Genomic DNA, 18,303 nt, shown 5'->3' on the forward strand with positions numbered 1-18,303 from the left:
AATCTACTCCAGCTCAAAGGAATTTCCCCCCTCCCACCCCATCTCCTAGGGGATATTATCTCCAGGGAAAAGAAGTAGGTGAAAAGTCAAACGTCCCTTTCCAGACACCTTCGCTTCTCCTTCTTATGTCAGCACTAGAGTAAATGCAGGTTGAAGTGCTGACATCGCCCCTGTTGGAGACTGAATCTGAGGGGGAACATGAGCTGGAATCTTATCCGAAAGGGATTGATCGGTGGCTTCGTTGGCTTCGGAGGAAAATGGGGAAGGGTAGGACCAGTAAGGCTAAGGTAGAAAAAAGCTTGTAGACCAGGAGAAAAGGGAGCGAGGGAGAGGTGTCCCAAAAAAAAAAAAAGCAGGACAGGAATTATGGACCGTAAAGGCTACAAGCATAAATCTGCAAGGATGGTCCATGATGGAGGACAGCAAAACTCAAAAGGATATTTTAGAATGGAATAAAGTAGAATAATAGAGACGGAAGAGTCTAGTGCAACCCTCACCCAAGCAAGAGTTCCTGCACCATTTCTGACAGATGGCAATCCAGTCTCTTCTTGAAAGCTTCCAGTGATGAAGTTCCCACGACTTCTGAAGACAAGCTGTTCCATTGGTTGTGTCAAGGTAACGATTTAAGAGCTGACCAGCTCGTACGATGATGTACAGCTAGGAATGAATCAGCAAGGTTTTTGGGCCAATATCACCTTAAGAGCCTGTAATAAGAAGAGGCCTTGTTGGGGTGTATCTCTCTCTCTGTGTGTGTGTTTCCGTGCTGTAATTGCTGATTGCTGTTTGTTTGAAGTCTGACTAAAGTACGTGTATGTATATATTCTTTGTAGATAAAACCACTATTTAAATACAAACCACTGTTTACTATATTTGCTCCTGGGTTGTCTCACATAGTCACACTGTGCACAGTCTGACAGGTTGATTGTTCTCACTGTCAGAAAATTTCTTCTTATTTCCAGGTTGAATCTCTCCTTGATCAGTTTCCATCCATTATTCCTTGTCTGGCTTTTAGATGCTTTGGAAAATAGGTTAACCCCCCTCCTCTCTGTAACAACCCCTCAAGTATTGGAACACTGCTATGATGTCACCCCTGGTCCTTCTCTTCACTAGACTAGCCACGCCCAGTTCCTTTAACCATTCCCCATATCTTTTAGCCTCCCATCCCCTAATCAGAGGTGGTATTTAGCCAGTTTGCACCGGTTCACGTGAACCGTTGGCAGAAATTTGGCCAAGGTCGCCGAACCGGTAGCAATGGCCAGCTGGCCACTCCCCCAAACCGGTCCCCTACTCAATGCTCATTCACCTAATCTGCCATGTTTGTCACCGCCATTTTCTTCATGCACGCACATCCCATTGCCTTGCAAGCCCAATGGGATGTGCATGCGCAAAGAACATAGCAGTGAGGCAGCAATTTTTTCCACGACCTCTGGTACTTTTTGGTGGTCTTCCTGGCCACTTTCCAGCAGCTGGTTAGGGTTAGGGTTTTGGTCGGGGGCCGCCGAAAAATCTGTTCAGCTTGCCTTCCAGACTCTGGACCAGCCGCCACAGAAGGTAAGCAGCCCCAAAAAAGAGGTGGGGGGAGGAAGGGGAGTTAGGGCGGGGGCTGCTGAAGTTGGGGAAACAGGGACAACTGGCGAATGGAGGGCAGGGGTAGATATGTGGAAATTCCAAAAACTTTCCTACGTTTTCATATGGGTGTGGCTAGGTGGGGGGTCATGTGACTGAGTGGGCATGGGCATGAGTGACATCAAGCTGGCCACACCCACTCAGTCACATGTCCCACTGAACCAGTAGAAAAAAATTTTAAAGTTAATTTTTAAAGTTACAATTGCTTAACGCATTGTAAGCCGCCCTGAGTCTCTGGAAAAGGGCGGCATATAAATCAAATTAAAAAAAAAAAAAAGTCCACCACTGCCCCTAATCCCTTTGTTGCTCTTCTCTGCACTTTTTCTAGAGTCTCAACATCTTTTTTATTAGTGTGTTGATCAAAATTGGATGCAATATTCTGGGTCTGGTCTTACTAAGAGTTTATAGAGTGGTATTAGTACTTCACATGATTGTTAGTACCTCATGTGTTAATGCGATTTAGGATTGCATTGGCTTTTTTGGCTGCCGCCACACACTGTTAGTTCATATTTAATTGGTTATCCACTTAAGACTCCAAGATCCCTCTCACAGTTACTGCTATTAAGCCTGGTTTCTCCCAATCTATATGTGTACTTTTGGTTATTTTTACCTAAGTGTAAGACTTTACTTTTCTCTACTGAATTTCATTTTGTTAGTTAGGGCCCATTGTTCAAGTTTGTCAAGATCCAGATGGATCTTGAGCCTATCATCTAGGGTATTAGCTATTCCTGCCAGCTTAGTATCATCTGCAAATCTGATAAGTTCCCCTTCGATTCCCTAATCTAAATCATTTATGAAGATATTGAAGAGTACTTGGCTTAAGACGGAACCTTCTAGTACCCCACTGCTCACTTCCCTCCATGTAGATGTAGAACCATTAAGGACTACTCGTTGATTTGTCTGGCTGACAAATTTGTCAGCCAGTTACAAATCCATCTGGTGGTGATGCTGTCTATCCCACTTTTTTTTTAGCTTACCAAGAAGTAAGTTGTGATCTACTTTGTCGAATGCCTTGGTGAAGTCTAACTAAACTATGTCCACAGCATTTTGCTAGTCTACTAATTTAGTCACCTTGTCAAAGAATGAAATAAGACTGGTTTGGCATAATTTGTTTTAATCAACGCGTGCTGATTAACTAAAGAAAGCCAGTTGCAAAAGTCAGTTGCAATAGTCAGTTGTGCAACATATTCTTTCGTATAAGTCTGATTTCTTGCAATCTTCAGAACATCCTTTGTCTGGGTATTCTGGGAAGGAAACATAAAACAAAACAATTATTAATAGTAACAAAGAATTGATCAATAGTTTTTTTTTCGAACAAAATGCTAAACCTACATTGAACAGTGTGAAAAGATTTATATCCAAATATGTTTTATTCTTTACTATGTTTCCATCTTTTCTTAAACATTAACATAGTCCACAATGGGGTCTATGACAATTCTTCATGGCCAACTCGCTTGGCCATCTTACTTTGGCCAACTCGTCACAGGACCACTCACTGCAGAACAAGAGATACATTAATATCAAAGAAATTGTGGTATAAAATCATTATAGAAAAGATGCAAATGATGGACAGAATGAAATGTGGATGGCAAAAATTAAATTATTTTTTTCATTTTAAATAATTAAATAGAGCTGTTAAATTGTCCTGCAGTGAGTTTTCCATGGTGAGTTGACTATGGTGAGTTTGCCGTAGCAAACTGATTGTGGCAAGTTGCCCCATTCCATCCACAATGGGCTGAGAATCAGTGTCCCACTCAGTGGTGGGTTGCTACCGGTTTGCACCGGTTTGCACGTACCGTTGGTGAAAATCTGGCCAAAGTTGCCGAACCGTTAGTGATATCCAGCTGGCCATGGTCCTGAACTGGTCCTCCAGTCACTACTTGCTCACCCCGGCTGCCATGTTCATCACCACTGTGTTCTTCACACACGCACATCCCATTGCCTTGTAAATCCAATGGGATGCGCATGTGCGAAGAACATGTCAACGGCAGCAGCTTTTTCCACTGGTACTTTTCGGTGCCCTGTGGAGAAAGTGGCTGGAAAGAAGTCTTTTCAGAGGCTTCCTGGCCAGTCACTTTCCAGCAGCAGTGGCTAGCTGGGGGGCCACTGAAAACTCGGGTCAGCTTGCCTTCCTGACTCTGGACCAGCTGCCACGGAAGGTAAGCAGCTGAAAAAAGAGGCAGTGGTGAGGGAGGAAGGCAGGCAAGTGGCCCTGGCCACAGGGATTGCTGGGAAGGCAGGCAAGCATATCGTGGCCGCCTGGCTAACTAGCTCCGTTCCCCGCGGCCCTGCCATGCTTGCCTTCCTTCCGGCCTGGCCAGTGGGTTGGTGGGCGGCCCTTTGAGGAGACAAAGCCACTGCACTGGAGCTGAGAGGAGCGGGGGCAGTGGCAGTGCTGCGGGAGGGTGGCCGGATGTCCCAGGGCTGCTGCACATGTGCACTGCATGTGAAGGGAGGCAGAAAATGTGCCTCTGAGGAAAAGAGATGGTGGTGAAGCCCTGGCTGTCACCCAGGAGAGGACCACGGAAGGGGACACACACACACACACACACACACACACACACACACATACACACACACGCCCCTGTCACCCCTGCTGTCGCTTCTTTTGCTGTCGGCTTCTCGGCACTCTTAATGTCAACCGTGAAGAGCTAGAAGATGTTTCCTTAGATCTCCGCCAAACTCATTGTTGGAGCATCAGTGTTCTAAGAAAAAGTCTTCTTGCTCTTCATGATCGACTTTAAGAGTGCCGAGAAGTTGACAGCAAAAGAAGCAGCGGCAAGGGCAACGAATGTGTGATGTGTCCCTCCGTGGCCTTCTCCTGGGGGACAGGGCTTTGCCGCCACCTCTTTTCCTCAGAGGTGCAGGTTACAGCTGTCAGGCAGGGAGGAAACGGTGCCTGATTCCACTCCCGGGACAGGAGAGGCGAGGAGCAGCTGCAGCTGCAAAGTTGGAAGCTCTTGGAAGTGGAAGGGAAAGCGGGAGGGAAGCGAATCTCTTCTTAGTCCTCGGGCGGGGGGGAAGTTTGTCAAAATCCCCCCTGTTTTACCTGCATCCATTCTCTCCCCCGTTAGTCACTTCCCCGCTCTTCGTCTGACCCGGCACTCTTACCACAGCGGTACACCTGCCTGGCAGCTGCTTGCTGAGAAGCCCATAGAAGGGCAGCCGAGGGGCACTGCCCCTCTGGGATTGAAAAGCCCCCTTTCTGCCTTTGTCAACAACTGCGCTGAGGCCCCTTAACTCCCAGACCCGCACCATACCCAAATCTTCTGTTTGTGGGGAAGTTGCAGGGGGTGATGGGGAAAACTCAGGCCGTCTTCGCCTCCCAAACTACAGGCAGCAACATCTGGGCCAGGTGAGCTTTCGTCTGCCTTGCAAGAGATACAAGAGATGGTAGCCCTCCAGATGCAGGGGGCCTGGAACCTCCAGCCATCATTCAGAGACCAAAGCCCTGATCGGAGGAGTTTGTGGTTTGATGAGACAATTAAAAGAAAGGCTGTTTTTCTAGATGTGAAGGATCGCCCCCGTTTTCCAGTTTGAGCTGCTCCGTAGGCAGGCTTTTATTTTGCCAGCCCAAGGAGCCTGTAGTACAGTGGACTAATGCACTGTTATTAACATCTGCTGCTTGCAATTACTGCAAGTTCGAATCTCACCAGGCTCAAGGTTGACTCAGCCTTCCATCCTTTCTAAGGTAGGTAAATTGAGGACCCAGATTGTGGGGGCAATAAGCTGACTTTGTATAAATATACAAAAGTATGAAGGCTATTGCTTAACGCATTGTAAGCCGCTCTGAGTCTCCAGAGAAGGGCGGCATATAAATTAAAGCAAAAAAAGCGGGGGGAGGTGGAGGTACATAGGAAATCACCCTGTCTCTGCAGCATTGGTCATGTGACTGAGTGGGCGTGGCCAACTCGATATCACTCACATCAAGGTGCCGCCCCACCTTGCCGTGAGTGACTTCGAGTTGGCAACGCCCACTCAGTCACATGACCACCAAGCCACGCCCACCAAACAAGCCCCACCCACAGAACCAGTCGTAAAAAAATTTGGAACCCACCTCTGGTCCCACTAGATAATTGACAGTCAAGCTGAAACTAAATTAATCAAGTAAAACTAAGTGATCTCAGCTGCATTTGGGAGCTCTAGTTTCCATTCAAGAAGAAAAACTGTGAGAAAGAACAGGAATGTTGCTTACCACCGGGATATGTCTTAATATAACAGAACTTTTCATTTTTTGCACATAATTTCAGGTGACGACAATGAAATCCGCCACACTCGAAACATTGCAGACTCTCGACTGCATGGAAGAAATAAAACAGAGCAATCTTACTTTGATATTTATTTCTTGTATCTCGTCTTACTATGTATTGGATAATAGATTATTGAAGAATAATAGCAAAAATTTCACTAAAAAGACAATTAAACGTTCTGCAAACAGGGAGCCTCTGAGTTACAGTCCCACCTTAGCCCAAAAAGCCATTTTGGTGTCTCTGGGCCAGTCAATCTTTCTTAGCCCAACTCACTTCACTGGGTCATTGTTCGGGGAAAGCAGAGGGAGAAGGAGTATGAGGTGTCTTCACCACCCTGGGTTTATTATAAAAACAATGTTTAAAAGAACATCTTTTCTTGAAGAGGCCGTAAAATGTCAGCAGCCAAGAACTTGAGAGGTTGGTCTCTGTTTGGAAGCTAAGCAGGGTTGGGGTTGGTTAACTCTTGGATGGGTGACCCTCCCAAGGCTGCAGACTAGACTGAGGAGTCCCAGAAGTGACAGCAATGGCCATTAATCTAAGGTTGATGTCAAGGAAAATCCATGCTTGACTTGAAAGGGGTTTCTCTGATCCCCTTTGATTCTACCATCGAAAATGCTGAATGTCCTCAAAGCCAGAGGGAGGCAGATGGAGGGCAAAGAAAAGGAAACATTTTCCCTCTCACTCCCAAGAGTCATGCATGGCAGAATTCACTACATAGAGTAACCTCTACTTTCAGAGGCAATCTATCTTAGAATATCAGGTGGCCAGCTGCTATCTCGGCTACGGGCTTCTCTTCCAATTGAGAACTCCTCTTCCCTCCTAAAGGCTCCCATGGACCCTCTTTAGGCAGAGCAGAAGAGTGAAAAAGTCCCACCACCAGAATGGAGCACAACGGCTTCAAATATCAAACTTCCCTCAGTCAGTCTTGGATCATCACCCAAAATCAAAGGTTCAGGAGACTACCTGGGTCCTTGCACATGATTGCCACCAATAACAACGCAAATAGCAAAGCTTTCATCTCGCAATCTTCTCTCCAGCCTCCAAAGTGCAGTCCAGGATGGGAGAAGGCAGTTATGTACACCTCTACCCCGCCTTGTGGGGGCTGGAGATCCAGGTTCAAGAGAGCATGGAGGCTTGGGAAAGAAGGGAGTGGTAAGGGAGGTGATCTCGTTATCCCTGCTACAAAAAAGGGAAACTGGATCAGACCAGATGAAGAACCAACTGGTCCCCGTATTAGAAAAACAAGATGCCATTCCATGTGGAAAACGTGCCTTCTGGACAATAGCCATCTCTTCCTGAATTGATAGAAGGTAGCACAACCTGTGCAGAGGACATGATCAAACCAATTCAAAATCATTACCTTGAACTCCCTACAACAGGAGAAATGAACCGAGCTGATTGCTGGTAAAGCTTGAACGATTTTATGCTTTCTGGCTCGATCTCAAACATGTTGCCTAAGTATTGCACATATTCTCAAAATTGCTACTTGATCCATATGCAAAATTCACTAGAAAAGCAAAGGATGAATCAATGTAGACGTTTTTTAAAGTGTAAAATCAATTAAATCAAATCAAAATGATTAATCAATCTGAATCAATTGGATAAGCTGAGGCCCATGGCCACGATATTCAGGACTCAGTTATGTTCACTTCTCCTTGTCAGGTTTCGATGTCATCTCAAATAAATTGCACTCCCAAACAATTAATCTTTGCTGAGATATTCCATTTATTGAGTACGACAGATCTGGCCCCGACTCATCGTAGCCAATACTAACCCTCTGACCCCAACCCCTTCCCTTTCCGTTCCCCAATTCTCATCTTCTCATTGACCATCTTCCAAGTCAGTCTCCCCCCAGCTCCTGACTTCAACCCACAGGAATGTCCCCCCTCCCATTCAATCTCCTAGGAGATATTATCTACAGAGAAAATAAGTAGGTGAAAAGTCAAGCCTCGTCTTCTGTCTATGGCAGCATTTGAATGCTGACACTCCTCTTGTAAGGAGTTCAGTGTAATTTTTTGGTTTGGTTTAATTTTGTGTAGGTTGTGCCACCTTCTATAAATTCAAGGGGGTGTAGGACACGGGTGTCAAACTCGATTTCATTGAGGGCCTGATCAGGGTTGTGTTTGACTTCATGTGGGGTGGGGCTGGTGAGGATGGGCGTGGCCAGCTTGACCAGCATGGCCAGGGTGGGCATGTTTGGTATTAGGTAGGCAGGATCAGGTACAGGGTTGCGTGGGGTGGGAGGCCAGAGTCCATGAGCAGAGGCAACAGAGGGTAGGGTTGGGGGGGGGAAAGGAAGGCCCTGCTCCTCAGAGTTTTTTTTTAAACTGTCAGCAGCTCAAATGAGCAGTTGGCCTCCCTCTCCATGCCAGAAGATGTTTTCCCCCTTGCCTGAAGCTGGACCCCACCTTTGTTCCACTGTCGCATCTCCCTCGTAGCCCCAGAGCCCCTGCGATTGCCCATTGCATGCTGGCAGGCAGAAGCACCAGAGGTAGTATTCAGCCGGTTCAGACTGGTTCAGACCAGTTCGGTAGCCCTGGCTCTATGCCCTCCTATTTAGACACATTTTGTTCTGTCCCTGTCCCACACACGCACACCAACAGACGTCCAAGAGTTAAAAACCAAACCAGCCGACAAAAAACTCCCTTTTGATAACGGAACTTGGCAGCAACCTAGTGGCTGCCTGCCAAGAGTCTTTTACTTACGAAGGGAGGAGAGAACTTCTCTCCGCTTTTGTACATCAAAGTAAAATGTTCAATAAGTACAGAGTAAATTAAGTCCAGTTCACAAATATAGTCCAGCAAAGCCTATAGCAAAAGTCCGGCAATGCAGAATGGCGTGGAAACTTTCAGCTTTGTTCGTCACAAGGCTTGACTGGCCACCACACTCCCTTTTATACCCTGTGGGGTGTGATCCAGTGACTCAGCCTAATCTCTGGCATGCCTCCTCTTTTGTTGCGTGCACTTATCTCTCCGACGCTGGCGTGGATCCAGCCAAGACTCATCCCCATCACTGTCCGACTGCGACTGCTCGGGGATACCTGGCTCCTGGCCAATCTCTTCTCCTTCAGGAGACACCTGAGGCATTGCCAGAGAGGAGGGTCCTGGAGAGGGAGGCCCGGTCAACTCCTCTCCTTCCCTTTCGGAGTCTTCTTCCTCCGATAAGACAGGCTCGTGGGTCGGAGCCACAACACATTTTTTAGACCAGGCACATGCGCGGAAGGTGCGCAAGTGAACAATGTGCATGCGCGGAAGTATGGGTGGTAGCTAATTGTCTGATGTAGGCAAAGGCCCAGGACAAACGGTGTGTCAGCAAATGGGCCGGGATGAAGGGCATGGGGCAGAGGGCCGGAGGACCATTGGCCAGGGCGAATGACCAGGGAGGGCTAGTGGAGGGGGAAACCTGGCTGTAAATGGGTTGAGGCAGGAAGCTGGAAGTGAAGGAGGCACAGCCAAGAATTCAAGAAGAGATGGCAATTGTCCAGGAGCCCATGTTTTGCATTGGAATGGTAGCTTCTTTCTTCAGTATGGAGACTGGTTGGTTCTTCATCTGGTCTAATCCAGTTTGCTCAGTTGTTCTTAGAGACGCTACAGTGGCAATAAGATTTTTTTTAAAATTTGATTTATATGCTGCCCTTCTCCGGAGACTCAGGGCGGCTTACAATGCGTTAAGCAATAGCCTTCATCCTTTTGTATATTTATACAAAGTCAGCTTATTGCCCCCACAAACTGGGTCCTCAATTTACCCACCTTAGAAAGGATGGAAGGCTGAGTCAACCTTGAGCCTGGTGAGATTCGAACTTACAGTAGTTGCAGGCAGCTGGTGTTAATCACAATGCATTAGTCTGGTGAGCTATCCAGGCCCTTATTTTTCTTCAACATTTCCAAACTTTGCCTTGAACTGATAGCTGGAGATTCTCTTTTAAGCTCCATTAAGCTTGGAGGTACACCAAGTATGGCAATTAAAGCATTTCCTCAAAGTCCTTTGATATAATTGTGTCCCAAATCATGTTATATATTCAGTCAGCATAAATCTCCAAAATACAGGTGGGTGGGATCAGGACAGATGTAGGAGAAACATGGGGCAGAGAAGGATTCAACTAATTTTACATGGAATGTTTTTTTCTTAGAGAGACTACAATGACAATAACTGTTCATGTGTTGGGAACAGGGGTGGGTTCTAAAAATTTTTACTACCGGTTCTGTGGGCGTGGCTTATTTTGTGGGCATGGTTTGATGGTCATGTGACAATTCTTTAGGATTTAGAAGAGGTACTGGTCTACCAGGCTTTTAACTGCTTGCAGAGCTGTACCGGTCTACCCATTTGTTTTTCAAGTGCACTGGTCTACCACCACACTGCTTTTTAACACTGATTATTTATTTATTTTATTTTACTTATTTATTTATTTATTGGTTCGATTTATATCAGCTGTAGGGTGGTCCTTCCAAGCCCCGCGGCAAGAGTTTAAACAGTTTTTTTTTCCCTTCTAGACGATCATTCTGCTAAACGTTGGAAATGTCATCAGATACCTGGTTCATATTATCATATGTGGTGGACATGCCCCAAAGCAACAAAATATTGGAAAAGAAAATACACACATCATTGGAAAAAAAGGATAAAGCGACATATATATTTCTGTTGGGCATTTTGCCGGATAAGTATAACAAGAGGAATACATATTGGATTCTACATGTATTAACTGCAGCTAGAATGGTATTTGTACAACAATGGAAAAGTGAAAAGATCCCTACAGATGAAAAGGTGATTTAAAAATTACTAGAATGTGCAGAAATGGATAGACTAACACAGTGATGGTGAAGCTTTTTGGCACCGAGTGCCCAAACCAGAATGTGCGTGCATGAGTATGCATGCATCTGTGCATGTCTGCATGCCGGAGCACCAGAAACCTAAAACACCAACTGGCCAGCGTGTGCATGCCTGTTTTTGGCTGGTTTTGGGGGCTGTTTTCAGGCCGTTTCCAGAAGCTCCAGCGCCCGCAAAGACTAGCTGGCTGGTGGCGGAAACCAGAAGAGTAGCTGGCAACAGCAAGCATGCCAACAGAGAGGGCTCTGCATGCCACCTCTGGCACATGTGCCATAGGCTCACCATCATGGGACTAACACATTTAAGGAAAAGGAAGAAACTGAATACTTTTTGACCTGGGACTTACTTCATCAATGACTAATAAAAACAGAAGTTAGAAACATGTAGATGAAAGAAAAGGACTAATGATATTAGGGAGGTTTGTTAAAATGGATAAGCAACTATTATTATTATTATTATTATTATTATTATTATTATTATTATTATTTAATCTTTAATGAGATTCACAGCCTTTGAGGCCGGTTAATAGCTCAGCAGCTCGAGTCCTAACCAAGGACCTAGGAACTGTTAAGGTATCGTCGGAGGATGTAAGCTGTTCCAAGTAAGGTGGTTTTTTGTAGAGTCAAAATGTTCAAGTCCGGCAAATTTAGAATTTCTAAATAGCTTCTAAATGCTCCAAGGGCTCCAATTACAATCGGGACAACACACGATTTCTTTTTCCACAGTCGCTCAACTTCAGTTTGCAACTCCTGGTACTTTGTGGTTTTTTCTTGCTGCTTATCTTCAATCCGTGCATCACCAGGTATTGCAATGTCAATGAACCATACTTTTTTCTTTTCAACTATTGTTATGTCAGGTGTGTTGTGGACCAAGTGCCTGTCAGTCTGAATCCTAAAGTCCCACAAGATCTTGAGTTTCTCATTCTCTAAAACTTTCTCAACCTGATGTTCCCAGTGGTTTTTGCTGTACTCAAATCCAAACTTCTGGCACAATTTCCAGTGAATGATCTTAGCAACACGGTCATGGCGTTGTAGGTAGTCAGTTTGTAAAATTTTGCTGCACCCACTGATCAGGTTGTTGTTGTTGTTGTTGTTGTTGTTGTTGTTGTTGTTGTTATTATTATTATTATTATTATTATTATTATTATTTACTTCATTCATTAAACATGAAACTCAGTCAACTGAACATTCAAAAATTATTATTATTATTATTGCGATTGTTATTATTATTATTATTATTATTATTATCATCATCATCATCATCATCATCATTATATTATTATTATTATTTATTGAATTTGTATATCGCCCTACTCCCGAAGGACTCAGGGCGGTGAACAGCCAAATAAAATACATATAATACAAATGTTAAAAAACCATTAAAATACAATTAAATAATTGGCCCGGAAAACGAAATTTTCTGTGATGTTTTTTCCAGTCACAATAGAGAACATCTCACTCATTGTTCCACCGTTGAACTTTTTTGGCATCCTCGAATTCATCCTGCTACTTTCTCTCTGCTTCCCTCCAGCACAAGATTTCAACACTCCAATGTGTAGCTCATGGTTGACCTATCAGGTTCTCTCTGATCATCGTTGCTTTCCTGCAGACGCTTTTCTACATAGAATTATCTGAGCATTGTTTGAAAGCAACATCTCACTCTCTCATGCATGGACAGTGTTACCTTGATAAGGAAACCTCTGCAGAGACACCACAAACATATAAAGCACACCCAGAACCAGGGGTGAGTTCTACTTACCTTTACTACCAGTTTGCAACAGGGCTGCATCCACGTGCTTGCTTCACTCGTGCGCACCCGTGCTTTTCTGTGCATGCGCAGAAGAATTCTGATGTCATCGGGGTCGGTGGACAGAGCCTCCCTCCGGTTTTACTACCGGGGGCAACCCACCTCTGCCCAGAACCCAACCATTTAGGCAGGGTGTTCTCTTGCCTGCTTACTGCTGAACATCTTGGCCACAACCCTCAGATTATCCAATGGATTTGAGAAAGCTTCCACTTCCCAAAATGACTAGACTGACTCATAATTCACTTTTCTATGGAATTTTGCCCATGGATCAAGTAGCAATTTTGAAAGTATACAAAACACTTCCCCAAATTCTCTTTTGCCTCTGATCTGCTGGATTAGTGAGCCCTCAAGCATCTCTAGAAGACGGAAATGCTAAAGAAGGAGGTCTTTACAATACTGGCCCCCACTTCCCACAGGTCACTCATCAGAAGCCATGAAGAAGCATGCCCAATTTATCAATTGGGTCCCTCCATTGTTGGACCATCCAGTATAGAAATCTTCCCCTCCAGCAGCTCCTGTTCCTGACTCTGCAGCACCATCGGTTCCTGGTCCAGATCTTGTTCTGATCTGATTCTTCTCTTTAATCATAAGTGTTTTCCTGCAGACCGGCCTTTTTTTAGCAGGCTACATAAAATTATCTGAGCATGATTTAGAAGGAACACATCACTCTCTCGTGCATGGACGGTGTTATTTTGATAAGGAAACTTCTGCAGGGACACCACAAACGTATAAAGCACACCCAGAACCCAAACATTGAAGCAGAGCGTTCTCTTGCCTGCTATCTACTCAACATCTTGGTCACAAAGGTCTTGTCAGAAGTTCAAGGTAATGATTTTGAATTGGTTTGATTATGTTCTCCGCACAGGTTGTGCTACCTTCTATCAATTCAGGAAGAGATGGCAATTGTCCAGAAGGCTCGTTTTCCACATGGAATGGCATCTTGTTTTTCCAATACGGGGACCAGTTGGTTCTTCATCTGGTCTGATCCAGTTTCCCTTTTGGTAGCAGGGATAACGAGATCACAGCCCCTCCCCCTCCCTTCTTTCCCAAGCCTCCATGCTCTCTTGAACCTGGATCTCCAGCCCCCACAAGGCGGGGTAGAGGTGTACATAACTGCCTTCTCCCATCCTGGACTGCACTTTGGAGGCTGGAGAGAAGATTGCAAGATGAAAGCTTTGCTGTTTGCCTTGTTGTTGGTGGCTTTCATCTGCAAGGACCCAGGTAGGCTCCTGAACCTTTGATTTTGGGTGATGATCCAAGACAGGCTGAGAGAACTTTGGTATTTGAAGCCGTTGTGCTCCATTCTGGTGGTGGGACTTTTTCACTCTTCTGCTCTGCCTAAAGAGGGTCCACGGGAGCCTTTAGGAGGGAAGAGGAGTTCTAAATTTGAAGAGAAACTCATAGCTGGGACAGCAGCTGACCCACCTGTTATTCTGGGGTAGACTGCCTCTGAAAGTAGAGGTTCCTCTGCGTAGTGAATTCTGCCGTGCATGACTCTTGGGAGTGAGAGGGAAAATGTTTCCTTTTCTTTGCCCTCCACCTGCCTCCCTCTGCCTTTGAGGACATTCAGCATTTTCGGTGGTACAATCAAAGGGGATCAGAGAAACCCCTTTCAAGTCAAGCATGGATTTTCCTTGAACAACCTTAGATTGATGACCATTGATGTCATTTCTGAGACTCCCCAGTCTAGCCTGCAGCCTTGGGGGTCACCCATCCAAGAATTAACCAGACCCAACCCTGCTTAGCTTCCAACCTCTTAAGTTCTCGCCTGCTGACATTTTATGGCCTTTCAAGAAATGACGGGGTTTTTTTAATTTCACCTTCATTATTTTTATAATTAACCCAAGGTGGGGAACAAACCTAATGCTCCTTTGTCCTCTGGTTTCCCCTGAACAACAACCCACAAAGTGAAGTGGGTTGTGGGAGAGAAAGATTGACTGACCCTGAGTCACCCAAATAGATTTCTTGGCTAAGGCAGGACTGGAAGTCACAGGCTCCTAGTTTTCAGACTGTTTTATTGTCTTTCTAGTGAAATATTCGCAGCCTATGTTATTCTTCAATAATCTATTATCCAATACATAATAAAATGAGATCAAAAAATAAATATCAAAGTAAGATTGTTCTGTTTTATTTCTTTCATTCAGTAAAGAGTCTGGAATGTTTCTACTGTGAGAAACGTTTATGTCATCACACAGTATCATGTTCGGTGGGACAAAAGTTCTGTTATACTGTATATGGTGGCACGAGTAAGCAAACTTCCTATCCTTTCTTACAAGTTTGATTCTTGTATGAGTTCCCAAATGCAGCCAAGAATTAGAAATCACCTAGATGCTGAGCTTGTCAATTGAAAGGTCGGCAGTTCAGTGGTTCGAATCCCCAGTGCCGGGTGGGGGTGAGCCCCCGTTACAATGGGGTGAGCTCCCGTTACTTGTCCCAGCTTCTGACAACCTAGCACTTCGAAAGCATGTAAAAAAATGCAAGTAGGAAAATAGGAACCACCTTTGGTGGGAAGGGAACAGCGTTCCGTGCGCCTTTGGCGTTTAGTCATGCCAGCCACAGAGATGTCTTCGGACAGCGCTGGCTCTTCGGCTTTGAAACAGAGATGAGCACTGCCCCCTAGAGTCAGGAACGACTAGCACAAATGTGTGAGGGGAACCTTTACCTTTACCTTTAAGCCCTATCTGTGCCGTGTCCTGGTTCCCCTCAGGTCATGGCCTGTTGCCTGACAGTCTAAGGCAGGGGTATCAAACTCACATCGTCATGTCGTCATGTGATATATCACAACTTTTTCCCCCTTTGCTCAACTGGGGGTGGGCATGGCCAGCATGTGATGCATTTGGGCCACGGGCCAGGAGTTTGACATCCCAGTCTAGTGGTGAAATCCACATTTTTTTACTACCGGTTCTGTGGGTGTGGCTTGGTGGCCGTGGTGTGGTTGGGTGGGCGTTGCTTGGTGGGCGTGGCAGGGGAAGGATACTGCAAAATCTCCATTCCCACCCCACTCTGAGGCCAGCCAGAGGTGGCATTTGCCGGTTCTCTGAACTAGTCAAAATTTCCGCTACCGGTTCTCCAGAACCTGTCAAATCTGCTGGATTTCATCCCTGCCCTGATCTAAGGGATGCCAGGAAAGGAAGGCTTAGAATGAGGAGCCCCATTCATCTCAGTAGCATCCCAGATTGGGAGGGGCACATTCTTTAGGGAAAGTGGGGCGGAGGAAAAGGCTAGGAGAGCTGGGGTTTCTCATGGACATGACCAAGTTTGGACCTTGCTGAGTAAGCCATGAAATATCCAAAGGATGAGGACCTTTCCCAGAATGCTTGTTTAATATTTTACTCCTGAGTATTGAGTAGAGGAGGAAGGAGATCTGCCTTCCTGCTGGGAGGGAAGACATGAATGTGTGTTCAGCTCATTCAGGGTTTAGCATTTTCTTCAGAAACAACCACAGATCAATTCTTTGGTACTGTAAATGTTTTGTTTTATGTCTCCTTTCCAGGAAGGATCCTGGGAACCAGATGTACTCAAAATTGCCCTGAACAGAAACGTCGCAAATTAGATCTTACAAAACTAACTAAGTAAAACATTGTTTTGAGTTTTGCTGTCCTACATTACGGACCATCCTTGCAGATTTATGCTTGTGGCCTTTATGGTCCATGATTCCCCCTCTGCTTTTTTATTTTTTATTTTTTTGGACACCTCTCCCTCTCTCCCTTTTCTCCTGGTCTACAAGCTCTTTCTGTAGTTTGGCCACTGAATAAATTTCTGCATTTAAATTCAAGTGTCATGGATGTGTTGGATAGGACGTGTCCATTTTCCTTTTTTCAAAGTTCAATTGTGGAACAGTGGAAGGCTGAAGGGTGGGGGTTTGGGGGGTTTTTTTGTAATCCAACTTCCTGATAAATCTTCATTATTATTTTCTTAAACTGGGCAAGAGTGACAAGCATGCATGGTCCTTCTGTGACAATTGACAGGAAAACACACTAACACTAAGTGGCATTGTGGTCTACAAGCTTTTTTCTACCTTAGCCTTACTGGTCCTGCTACAACCTGACTGATTTAATGAGCAAGTCTTGCTCAAAAACTAACCCAAGAATTTTGACGAAGGATTTTAGTGGTTCTTCTGGGTGCACCTTCCCTATTTTCCTCCGAAGCCAACGAAGCCACCAATCAATCCCTGTCGGATGAGATTCCAGCTCATGTTCCCCCTCAGATTCAGGCTCCAACAGGGGCAGGACAGTGAGAAGCATGTGTGGCCCTTCTGGGACAAATGACAGGAAAACACACCAAAACTGAATGGCATTGTGTGTCTTTTCTTAAAGAAATCCAGGAGATTAAAATGGAAGGGGAATCCCTCTATCAGGAGCTGTGCTAAACATAGTCTTCAGAGAACCTCGATCCATCCCCATGGACAAAGAAGAGGGCAGGATTGAGTTCAGAGGGAGATTTCTAAACCGGCACCTTTCCAGCTAGTTGAGCCTCTCAAGTCAGAAAGTTTAGATACACAGCATGCAAAACCCCTAAATTCTCTTCCTTCTCTAATGGGTGCAAGTCTGCCTTAGGTGCCCATCTCAGATGGGGCATAAAAATGTAAGTGTATGTATTTATACACTTAGGTGCATGTACAGATAGTTTGGTCCATCTCCCTGCTGGGCTTGAAAGGTTACAACCAACACCTGGAACTGGACCAGGAAGAAGACTAGCAACCAATGCAGCTAAGCATAATCACCTATCCATGTATTCCAGTTCCATATTTGATCACTTGCTAAACTTCTAATGGGGTGGGATGATGTACCGTAACTGGGAGGAGACGGTCCCACTGATAGCTTGGTCCATCTCCCTGCTGGACTTCAAAAGTTACAACCAACACCTGGAACTGGACCAGGAAGCAGACTAGCAACCAATGCAGCTGGTGGAGCAGTGGTGTAATATGCACTGCCCTAAAAACAGACACATCTGTCCATTTCACTGCTTTCTCTACCAACTGAAGCAGTGCAGGACAATTAACCAGGTGTCCCAGCAGCCAATCCATGTGTCGAGAGGTGAACCTCTGCCTTCCCATTGGACATGGCACTGTTGGGTGGAGCAGGCATCAGCTTCTGATGATGTGGAGCATTGCGCTTCTCCCACCAGTGCCACCCTTTATGTCCTGCTTGGCCTCACTCTGTACCCAGCTATTCCTTGCAATGCCGGAGCATCCCAGAGGAGTGGGGTGAAGAGCGAGGCCCAGGCACAGTGCAATTGGCAGTGGCAGTGGTAGGAGCACAGTACCTCCCCACCACCAGAAGCCGCTCCCTGGATACCAGGATGCAGGGCTAATTGTCCCAGGCTGTGAATCACCTGGGATGAGAGGGGAGGGGTTGGAGCACAGGTGGACCAGTGGAAGTGGAGGAGGAGGCTAATTGTCCCAGGCTATGAATTAGTCAGGGTGTCAGAGTGCGCACAGCTTTACTACGTGAGACAACCCAGGAGCAATAACAGTAAACAGGTTTGCAATAAATAGTGATTTTATCTACAAATGAATATATGCATACACATACTATAGGCAGAAGTCAAACAATCAGCAATTACGGCAATTTGCAGGACCGCCTTCTGCCGCCGATAGCCTCCCACCGACCAGTACGCTCCCACAGAGAGGGACTCCTCAGGGTGCCGTCGGCCAGGCAATGTCAGCTGGCGACCCCCAGGGGGAGGGCCTTCTCTGTGGCAGCTCCCGCCCTCTGGAACGATTTGCCCCCGGAGATAAGAAGGATATCGGATCTTCGGGTCTTTCGCCGAGCCCTGAAAACTCTTCTTTTCCAGC

General features: G+C 45.7%; 1 protein-coding gene across 1 annotated transcript in view; it reads right to left on the minus strand.

Annotated features, from left to right (window-relative positions):
- Nucleotides 1-18,303, minus strand: part of LOC148114985 (uncharacterized) — a 451,234-nt gene that overhangs the window by 286,153 nt on the left and 146,778 nt on the right. The gene's annotated exons all lie outside the window — the stretch shown is intronic.

The sequence above is a fragment of the Pantherophis guttatus genome, chromosome 3 (assembly GCF_059756535.1).
Source record: "Pantherophis guttatus breed Tessera chromosome 3, ASM5975653v1, whole genome shotgun sequence".
Taxonomy (NCBI): domain Eukaryota; kingdom Metazoa; phylum Chordata; class Lepidosauria; order Squamata; family Colubridae; genus Pantherophis; species Pantherophis guttatus.